Consider the following 9,949-nt stretch of genomic DNA (forward strand, 5'->3'; position numbering starts at 1 on the left):
GACGACTTCGAAAAAAAAAGTTGTAATTTCTCTCTTATAATGAGTAATAGGATAACTATATTTGGTATGTGGGTACCTTGCAAGGTCTTCATGCATGTCAGACAGTTTTCAATTGACCTCGACCTCATTTCATGGATCAGTGAACAAAGTTAAGTTTTGGTGGTCAAGTCAATATTTCAGATACTATAAGCAATAGGTCTAGTATATTAGGTGTATGGAATGACTAAGGTGTACATGTCCAACTGGCAGGTGTCATCTGACCTTGAACTCATTTTCATGGTTGAGTGGCAATAGTTAAGTTTTTATACAACCGCAAAAATTGAAAAATTTTTGATCGTATATTGGTATCACGTTGGCATCGTCATCGTCGTCCGAATACTTTTAGTTTTCGCACTCTAACTTTAGTAAAAGTGAATAGAAATCTATGAAATTTTGACACAAGTTTTATGACCACAAAAGAAAGGTTGGGATTGATTTTGGGAGTTTTGGTTTCAACAGTTTAGGAATTGGGAGCCAAAAAGGGGCCCAAATAAGCATTTTTCTTGGTTTTCGCACCATAACTTTAGTATATGTAAATAGAAATCTATGAAATTTTGACACAAGTTTTATGACCACAAAAGAAAGGTTGGGATTGATTTTGGGAGTTTTGGTTTCAACAGTTTAGGAATTGGGGGCCAAAAAGGGGCCCAAATAAGCATTTTTCTTGGTTTTCACACCATAACTTTAGTATAAGTAATTAGAAATCTATGAAATTTAAACACAAGGTTTATGACCATAAAAGGAAGGTTGGGATTGATTTTGGAAGTTTTGGTCCCTACAGTTTAGGAATAAGGGGGCCAAAATTAAACTTTGTTTGATTTCATCAAAAAATGAATAATTGGGGTTCTGTGATTTGCCGAATCTAACTGTATTTAGATTCTTAATTTTTGGTCCCGTTTTCAACTTGGTCTACATTAAGGTCTAAAGGGTCTAAAATTTAACTTAGTTTGATTTTAACAAAAATTGAATCCTTGGAGTTCTTTGTTATGCTGAATCTAAAAATGTACTTAGATTTTTAACCGGATTTTTGTGACAAAAATGTCGGTTATTGATTTGGGGATGTACGGCGGGCGGGCTGGCGGCAATCAAATGTTGTCCGTGCATTAACTAATGAACTGTTCTACCAAAGCTTCCCAAATTTTAATATATTGTTACTGATGACAAAATGGAGGTCAAGTTCAATAATGACGATTTTGACTTTTACCGTTCAGGAGTTATGTTTCTTGAAAGATTGAAAAAGGGTGTTTCCAGTCGCGTCCGTGCATTTTCTCATTAACCATTTAACCAAAGCTTTTGAAATTTTTATATGTTGTTACTGATGACAAAATAGAGGTCAAGTTCAATAATGACGATTTTGACTTTTACCGTTCAGGAGTTATGGTTCTTGAAAGATCGTAAAATGGTGTTTCCATTCACGTTGTTGCATTTACTAATGAACCATTCAATCTAAGCTTTTCAAATTTTAATATGTTGATACTGACTACAAAATGGAGGTCAAATTTGATATTGACAATTTTCGCTTTCAGCATTCATCAGTTATGGTTCTTGTGATATTGCCAGGACACAAATAAATGTTAATAAATCCGGTTTGCTGTCGTTGTGACAGCCTTTTGTTGATTATTGGCCTAGTTTTCAAGTTGGTCCAAATCAGGATCCAAAATTATTATATTAAGTATTGTGCAATAGCAAGAAATTTTCAATTGCACAGTATTCAGCAATAGCAAGAAGTCTTCAATTGCACAGTATTGTGCAAAAGCAAGAAGTCTTCAATTGCACAGTATTGCGCAATAGCAAGAAATCTTCAATTGCACAGTATTGTGCAATAGCAAATATTTTCAATTGCACAGTATTGCACAATAGCAAGAAATATATTGGGCAATAGCAAGACATTTTCAATTGGAGTTATCTTTCTTTGTCCAGAATAGTAGTTGAATCAACTTAAATCATTGTTTTATACAATATACAATGTATATTCACTTTTACTACCAACTGATAAATTAAAACAATCTTCACCATTCAGTGATAACAAGCACTTTTTTTACATTTTAATATGTATTTCAATGAGTAGTTATTGTTGCAAACTCCATTAGAAATTTGAATTGAGAACAGTTTTGGAATAAGGGAAAGGGGGATGTTAAAAAAATATTGGCGGGGGGGGGGGGTCAATTTTTTTCATTTCAGATTTCATAAATAAAAAGAAAATTTCTTCAAACATTTTTTTGAGAGGATTAATATTCAACAGCATATATATAGTGAATTGCCAAAAGGCAAAAGTTTTTAAGATTTTGTCTTTTTTCTAACACTATGCAACAGGTCAACTATATTTGGTGTATGGAAATATTTTATTTGATCTTGACCTCATTTTCACGGTTCATTGCCCAGTGTTAAGTTTTTGTGTTTTGGTCTTTTGGCAATAGGTTAACTATATTTGTTGTATGGAAGAATTTTAAGCTGTACATGTCTGCCTGGCATGGTTCATCTGACTTTGACCTCATTTCATGGTTCATTGTTCAAGGTTTAGTTTACATGTTTTCATTTTGTGTCTATGTTATATTCATCATATCCATTCTCTGTTTTTTCTTACAAGCTATTTTGACAGTGTAATGTAGTGTTTTGACACATTCCCCATTTCTATTTACTTTTTTCCACTATAACACGATAGTTGCACTATTGTTCTAATTTTTTTATACGACCGCAAAAATTTTGGTCGTATATATATTGGGATCAGGTTGGCGTCGTCGTCGTCGTCTGCAGACTTTTGGTTTTCGCACTATAACTTTAGTATAAGTGAATAGAAATCTATGAAATTTAAACACATGGTTTATGACCATAAAAGGAAGGTTGGGATTGATTTTGGAAGTTTTTGTCACAACAGTTTGGGAATTAGGGGCCAAAAAGGGCCCAAATAAGCACTTTCTTGGTTTTCGCACTATAACTTTAGTATAAGTGAATAGAAATCAATGAAATTTAAACACAAGGTTTATGAACACAAAAGGAAGGTTGGGATTGATTTTGGGAGTTGAGGTTCCAACAGTTTAGAAATAAGGGGCAAATAGGGACCAAAATAAGCATTTTTCTTGGTTTTCGCACCATAACTTAAGTATGAGTAAATAGAAATCTATGAAATTTAAACACAAGGTTTATGACCATAAAAAGGAAGGTTGGGATTGATTTTGGGAGTTTTGGTCCCAACAGTTTAGGAATAAGGGGCCCAAAGGGTCCAAAATTAAACTTTGTTTGAATTCATCAAAAATTGAATAATTGGGGTTCTTTGATATGCCGAATCTAACTATCTATGTAGATTCTTAATGTTTGGTCCCATTTTCAAATTGGTCTACATTAAGATCCAAAGGGTCCAAAATTAAACTAGGTTTGATTTTAACAAAAAATGAATTCTTGGGGTTCTTTGATATGCTGAATCTAAACATGTACTTAGATTTTTGATTATTGGCCAAGTTTTCAAGTTGGTCTAAATTGGGGTCCAGTTTGATTTCAACAAAAATTATATTCTTGGGGTGTTTTGATATGCTGAATCTAAATATGTACTTAGATTTTTTATTATAGGCCCAGTTTTCAAGTTGGTCCAAATCGTGGTCCAAAATTAAACTTTGTTTGATTTCAACAAAAATTGAATCCTTGGGGTTCTTTGATATGCTGAATCTAAACATGTACTTATAATTTTTATTATGGGCCCAGTTTTCAAGTTGGTCCAAATTGGGGTCCAAAATTAAACTTTGTTTGATATCAACAAAAATTAAATCCTTGGGTTTTTTTAATATGCTGAACATGTTGAATCTAAACCTGTATTTAGATTTTCGATAATAGGCCCAGTTTTCAAGTTGGTCCAAATTGCGGTCCAAAATTAAACTTTGTTTGATTTTTCAACAAAAAAATTGTATATGTGGGGTTCTTTGATATATGCTTAATCTAACCATGTATTTAGATTTTTGATGTTTGGGCCCGGTTATCAGATTGGTCCACATTGAGGTCTCAAGGGTCCAAAATTGAACTTTATTTGATTTCATCAAAAATTGAATTCTTGGGGTTCTTTAATATGCTGAATCTAACCATGTATTTAGATTTTGGATATTGGACCATAATAGGTAATGTCCAATTTAAAATTTAAAGTTTTTAAGTTTAAGTTCTTAGACCACATCGGGGCATCTGGTTGTTGTTTCAAGACATTTAAGTAGAGTTATCTTTCTTTGTCCAGAATGGTTGTTGAATCACCTAAAACCAATGCTTTATGAAATATTCTTTGAAAATTGGAGTTATCTTTTTTTGTCCAGAATAGTAGTTGAATCAACTTAAATCAATGCTATACACAATATACCATGCAATATTCACTTTACTACCAACTGATAAATTAAAGCAGTCTTTACCATTGTTTACCATTCAGTGATTACAAGCACTTTGATTGCCATTCTAGGGTTATGCCCCTTTACAAATGGATAAATTGAAGAATTTTTTAGTTTCTGTTCTCTTAACGTAAGTTTGTCTCAACTGAATTTAATGAAATGTGTATACAATGCTTATTACCTCTAAACTCAGTTTAAGTTCAATTTTTGGTAGCTTCACTTTTACAGTTCTTGAGTTATGTCCCTTTATAACGTTATATGCTGGCATCATCTGTGTCTCTTTGGACACATTCCCATTTATTTTTTTTAGAAGTTACTATTAATTAATATTAATTTTAACCATGACTGTATGACATTTTATATTTTAATATTTTATGATGTATTTAAATGAGTAGTTATTGTTGCAAACTCTATTACAATTTGAATTGAGATCAGTTTTGGAATAAGGGAAAGGGGAGGTGAAACAAAATTTTCTTTTTTTTTTTGGGGGGGGGTTTAATTTTTCTTTATTTCAGATTTCAGAAATTAAAAAGAAAATTTCTTCCAATATTTTTTTTGAGAGGATTAATATTCAACAGCATATTAAATTGCTTCAAAGCAAAAACAAAATTTAAGTTCATTAAACCACATTCATTCTGTGTCAGAAACCTATGCTGTGTCAACTATTTAATCGCAATCCAAATTCAGAGCTGTATCAAGCTTGTATGTTGTGTCCATACTAGCCCCAACCGTTCAGGGTTTGACCTCTGCGGTCGTATAAAGCTGCGCCCTGCGGAACATCTGGTTTTAAATTACTAAAATTTATATTAGTTGGTCTCGTTCGCCGTGTGGAGGTTGTGGAGCTCTTCCCTTGATTAAGTGTATATTATATAGTTTACTTATCATGGTTAATTATTATCGATCGTATTGATAATTATCATAAATAAATTTTGATTATTGATTTGACATAACGTTCTATTGGTTTTTTTATCTTTACGATCGAGTCATCATCATACACAAATTGAGTTGAATAATTCAATAAAAAGTAAAATAACAAAAATACCGACCGAACTCCGAGGGAAAATCAAAACGGTAAGTCCGTAATTAAATGACAAAATCAAAAATTTAAACACGTCAAACACATGGATAACAACTGTCGTATTCCTGACTGAGTATATACACAGACATTTTCCTATATAGAAAATGGTGGATTAAACAAACGATGTAACTTATTTGAGTTGTTTGATTCAACAAATGTTATTTATTGGTTACCGATCGTATAGACAACTTTTGAGTTCGATGCATTTCTGTTAAAAAAAACTTTGGTTTTAGTGAACATCATTCATGCGTTTAGGGACGTCGTCACTTCCTTTCCAATGTTGAGCGAGTGGTTGGAAAACTATAAATCTATATTGTACGAATTATTCGGCAAATTTAAATCTCATAATTGTCTTTCAGCACTGCTGCCATAGGGAATTGTGATTAAGTACCTACAGAACAATCATTATTTTTAGTTTATCCTGCACAATGACGATCACTAAGACGCTTGATGAAAGTTTAAAGTGCGGGACACAGGCGATCCCCTCTTTCTGGTAAATGACGTCATAAAAGCGCTCATAATTAACGAGTTTTTTCCGGTGATGGACAAACTCGAATTAAGTTGAATGTTGAGTTGATTGATTCGGCATATGACGTTCAATCGTTATCGATCGTATCCATCTTTTTGTTCGAATCTGTATGGTGCACAAATTTAGTTCATTGATTCGACAAACGACGTTCAATCGTTTTCGGTTATATCGATTGTCATGATCGAAGGTTGATTCGACAACTGATGTTCAATCGCTATCAATAAATACAATCGAGTCTTCATCTTAGACAAAGTCGGTTGATTTATTCAACATGTGACTTTGAATCGTAATCGATAGTCATATAGTTAAGACAGATTTGTGATGAATCATAAACAAATACGTTTGATTGATGCAACAATCAGTTGACTTGATTGAGGCAAAAAATTGTACTAGTCAATCGTTACCGATCGCGTCGTTTGTTAACGATTTGTTGAATTAATTAATCGATCATTGAGTTTTCATTTGATATACATTGTTTTTGACTGAATTGAATTCTAAAATTCAGAAGAAAAAAACCCAATTGTTGTCGAATGATGTACCTTAATATAGAATTGTAGACAACAGACCCTGACGATTTACCATTAACATGTAAGACATTGTAGTGTCCTGTGAAAAAGTGTCCACCTTGACAGTTTTTCATAGAATTGTGATATTAAATATTATTCCACTGTTTATACATATTGATAGTTTACACAGTATTTGATTGGTTGAGACTATCCAACGTGTCATTGAACAAATCTTCATATTCCCCTCTCAGTATCATATTCCCCTCTGAAATGTAGGGACTAAATCATGCGACGTTACGCGTCCTTTATGAACATAACGTCTTTAACTTCTTATTTTCTAAATGGACATAGCAAATATCATTATCTTGTATAAATTTATTTCAGACGTTTAAAACAAAAAGACTAATAATTAACTTTTTTCAGCACTGTTTATCAATGTATGAAGTGTTAAGTAATAAAAACAAGCTGATAAGATTATTTTTTTATGCAAACTAGTATTTGATGTTCAGATTGTAAACAAAGCATAGGCAGTGGAATAAAACATTCATTTTCCTTGGCCTCGGGAGATATGAGGATTTTTTCACCCTCGAAAAATCATATTTCCCTCGGGCAGAGCCATCGTGAAATATGAAATATTGTCCCTCAAGTGGACAGAATTTTACTGCAAAAGTTTGAAATAGTGTCCACCCTTTGTTTTACTTATTTAAATGTAAATCATTATAATTTTATACATGTATATTAAAAAATATAATCTACTAGTAAATAAGAAGGTAAGGATGCTGTGAGTGACAATGAGACAACTCTCTGTCAAAGTAAAATGTATTAAAAAAAAAAAGCTATTATAGGTTCAAATACGTCCAATATTAACAAGGCAAAGAATACATTTAATACTAGATATAATCATATTACAAAACGGGATGGCGAATATAATGTCCTGTAAACAAATGTCCACCACAGAATTATGATATTAAATAATGTCCATTATCATGGACACTTTTTCGCAGGTATGAAATTGTGGCCGGGACACATATAAATAAGCAAATATTGTCCATGGATAGTTTTGACCATGAAAGGATGCCCACCATTGCCCATGAGGGACATTATTAAATTCTAAAGAAAAAAATGCAATTTATATAATCAAATGACGACGTAAAAAATAACATTAAGTCTTTACGTTTCAGTTAAATGAACTTCATTCTTCATATCAAATATTGATACATAATTCGTTATAATATTTATTCTCAGAAGACAACTCTCAAGATATGTCCCAAACTGCTTAAAATTAATCCTTTATATTATTGCGGAGGTCAATGGCACCTTAGATTTATTACTGCCTTTGATCTGCTTCAAGGTTATTAGCAGTTTGTAATTACTATAAAACAGATTAGCAATTGATCAAGCACGATAACAAGTGGCGTTGTTTTTTTATTTTAAATAATGTTGATGCATAATAAAAAGAAACACAGGAGAATAAAGATAAAGTTTAATTGTCAATACAATTAGATAACTATTCACAAGAGAGTAGATGACGTAGATGTTAGAAGCTATGCGAAGATAAGTAGGATATGATATGATTGCCAATGAGACAACTATCCATCAGAGTTCAAGTGAAATGAATATGAGCAGTTATATATCCCCTTACGTGATACAAAAGTGAGATAAAACATAGGTCGTAAGTGAATGCTAAATAGTAAGCTATAATAAATAACCACGTCATGTAAAAATGTAAAACATTTCAAATGAAAAATCCAACTGATTTATGTTCAAAACAAATATGATAAACATCAATAAACACACTTGATTACAAGCTCCTGAATTCATTCTTTTAATAACAATCGAGTTCTAATATCTATACATTGAATCTTCAATCGGGAATGGTATCTTGTATCTTCAACCCTTATACCATTTCTGTAAACTTTCGCTATTGCTTCTCTTCACGGTTCGAAACTATTAAAGTTTCATTCACGCCTTCTTGAAATTATGATTTAAAAAATATTGGTTCTGATTGGTTGCCTTTATTGTCGTGTGGCTTATATTCTAATTGCTAGTTTGAGATATAGAATCGTGAACATACCCCGGACAGGAAAAGAAATTAAACAATAAAGATAGGACAAAAGACTACCGTATATCATATTGACAACGATTTGTGAACATTTTTTTATCATCGTTTCATGTTCACGTAGAAGCGATACACATCGTACTTTTTGAAAAGGTTAAACTAGTGTACGTTTACATTTTGCTCGTGTAATGATCAATAAAATTTAAATTATAATCTCGTATCATCATTCCACTCGAGTGTTTCTACTTGTTAATGTAAAAAAAAAGAGTAAACAATAAGTGGCATGGTGTGTTCACATAAGGGCAACAATTTACAATGGTGGATATTTTTTTTCATGTTTCCATCATTTTTGATATAACTCATTTATATTACCAGACTCAAAAAAATATATTCAGAGGCGCGTTTCGTCTACCAGACCTACCAGTGACCCTAAAATCGAAAAGTTAAGAAATCTAAATTGAGTACTCTGAATCTTCAAAAAATATCAGCTAACATTGAGGGGGGGGGGGGGGGGGGGGGGTGTTGGAACCCCCCTTTTTTTGGCCGATCAATGCATTTGAATGGGAGCATATAGTTGGAACCCCCCTTTTAAAATGGCTGGATCCGCCACTGAAGCGTACACAATTTTAAAAGTGCTTAGTTTACTAAAAGGGAAAAAAATGATTTCATGATCCTAGAAAATATTCTTACATTGATGCAATGTCCTTGTTCTAATTTGACATAGGACTGAAGTTACTTAAAGTATATATAGTAATAGAATTTCATATTTTACTTTTGGACTCGCCATGAAAGAAGGACGAAATCCGGGATTCGGCTTCAAACGCCTCCGCGAAAACTCAGTGACTAGTTGCATCATAGGTTATACCGGAAACAAAAACTTCTGTTTTGAATGTACGACATAACCTTTGGTTAAACCCAATTATGATGAACATTCAATTACACGCAATATTTGAAAAACATTTTCAAGATTCATCAAGATATAAAAATGATATATCAACTAAGATTATATATCACTTTTTTTAACTACAACTTTAATTTTAATAATCTTAAATTGGTAACATGCCCATGCTCTATTTTGTCATGGGACTGAAGTTATATAGCAATACAATTTCATATTTCCACAGTTGGACTCGCCATGGCAAAAAAAGAAGAGTCTAGAGACTCTGCTTCAAACCTCCGCCGCGAAACCTGAGTGACTAGTCTATAACTAATTGCATCATGGGTAATACCGGACACAAAAGGTTCTGTTTTGAATGTTAGTACGACATAACCTTGGGTAAAACCCAATAATGATGAATTCAATTACACGCAGTATTAGATTTTATCAATTTGATAAAAAATCTATTAAGTAATTAGCAATGCTTGGTGTAAGACAAATTG

The sequence above is a fragment of the Mytilus edulis genome, chromosome 6 (assembly GCF_963676685.1).
Source record: "Mytilus edulis chromosome 6, xbMytEdul2.2, whole genome shotgun sequence".
In the NCBI taxonomy this organism is placed as follows: Eukaryota; Metazoa; Mollusca; class Bivalvia; order Mytilida; family Mytilidae; genus Mytilus; species Mytilus edulis.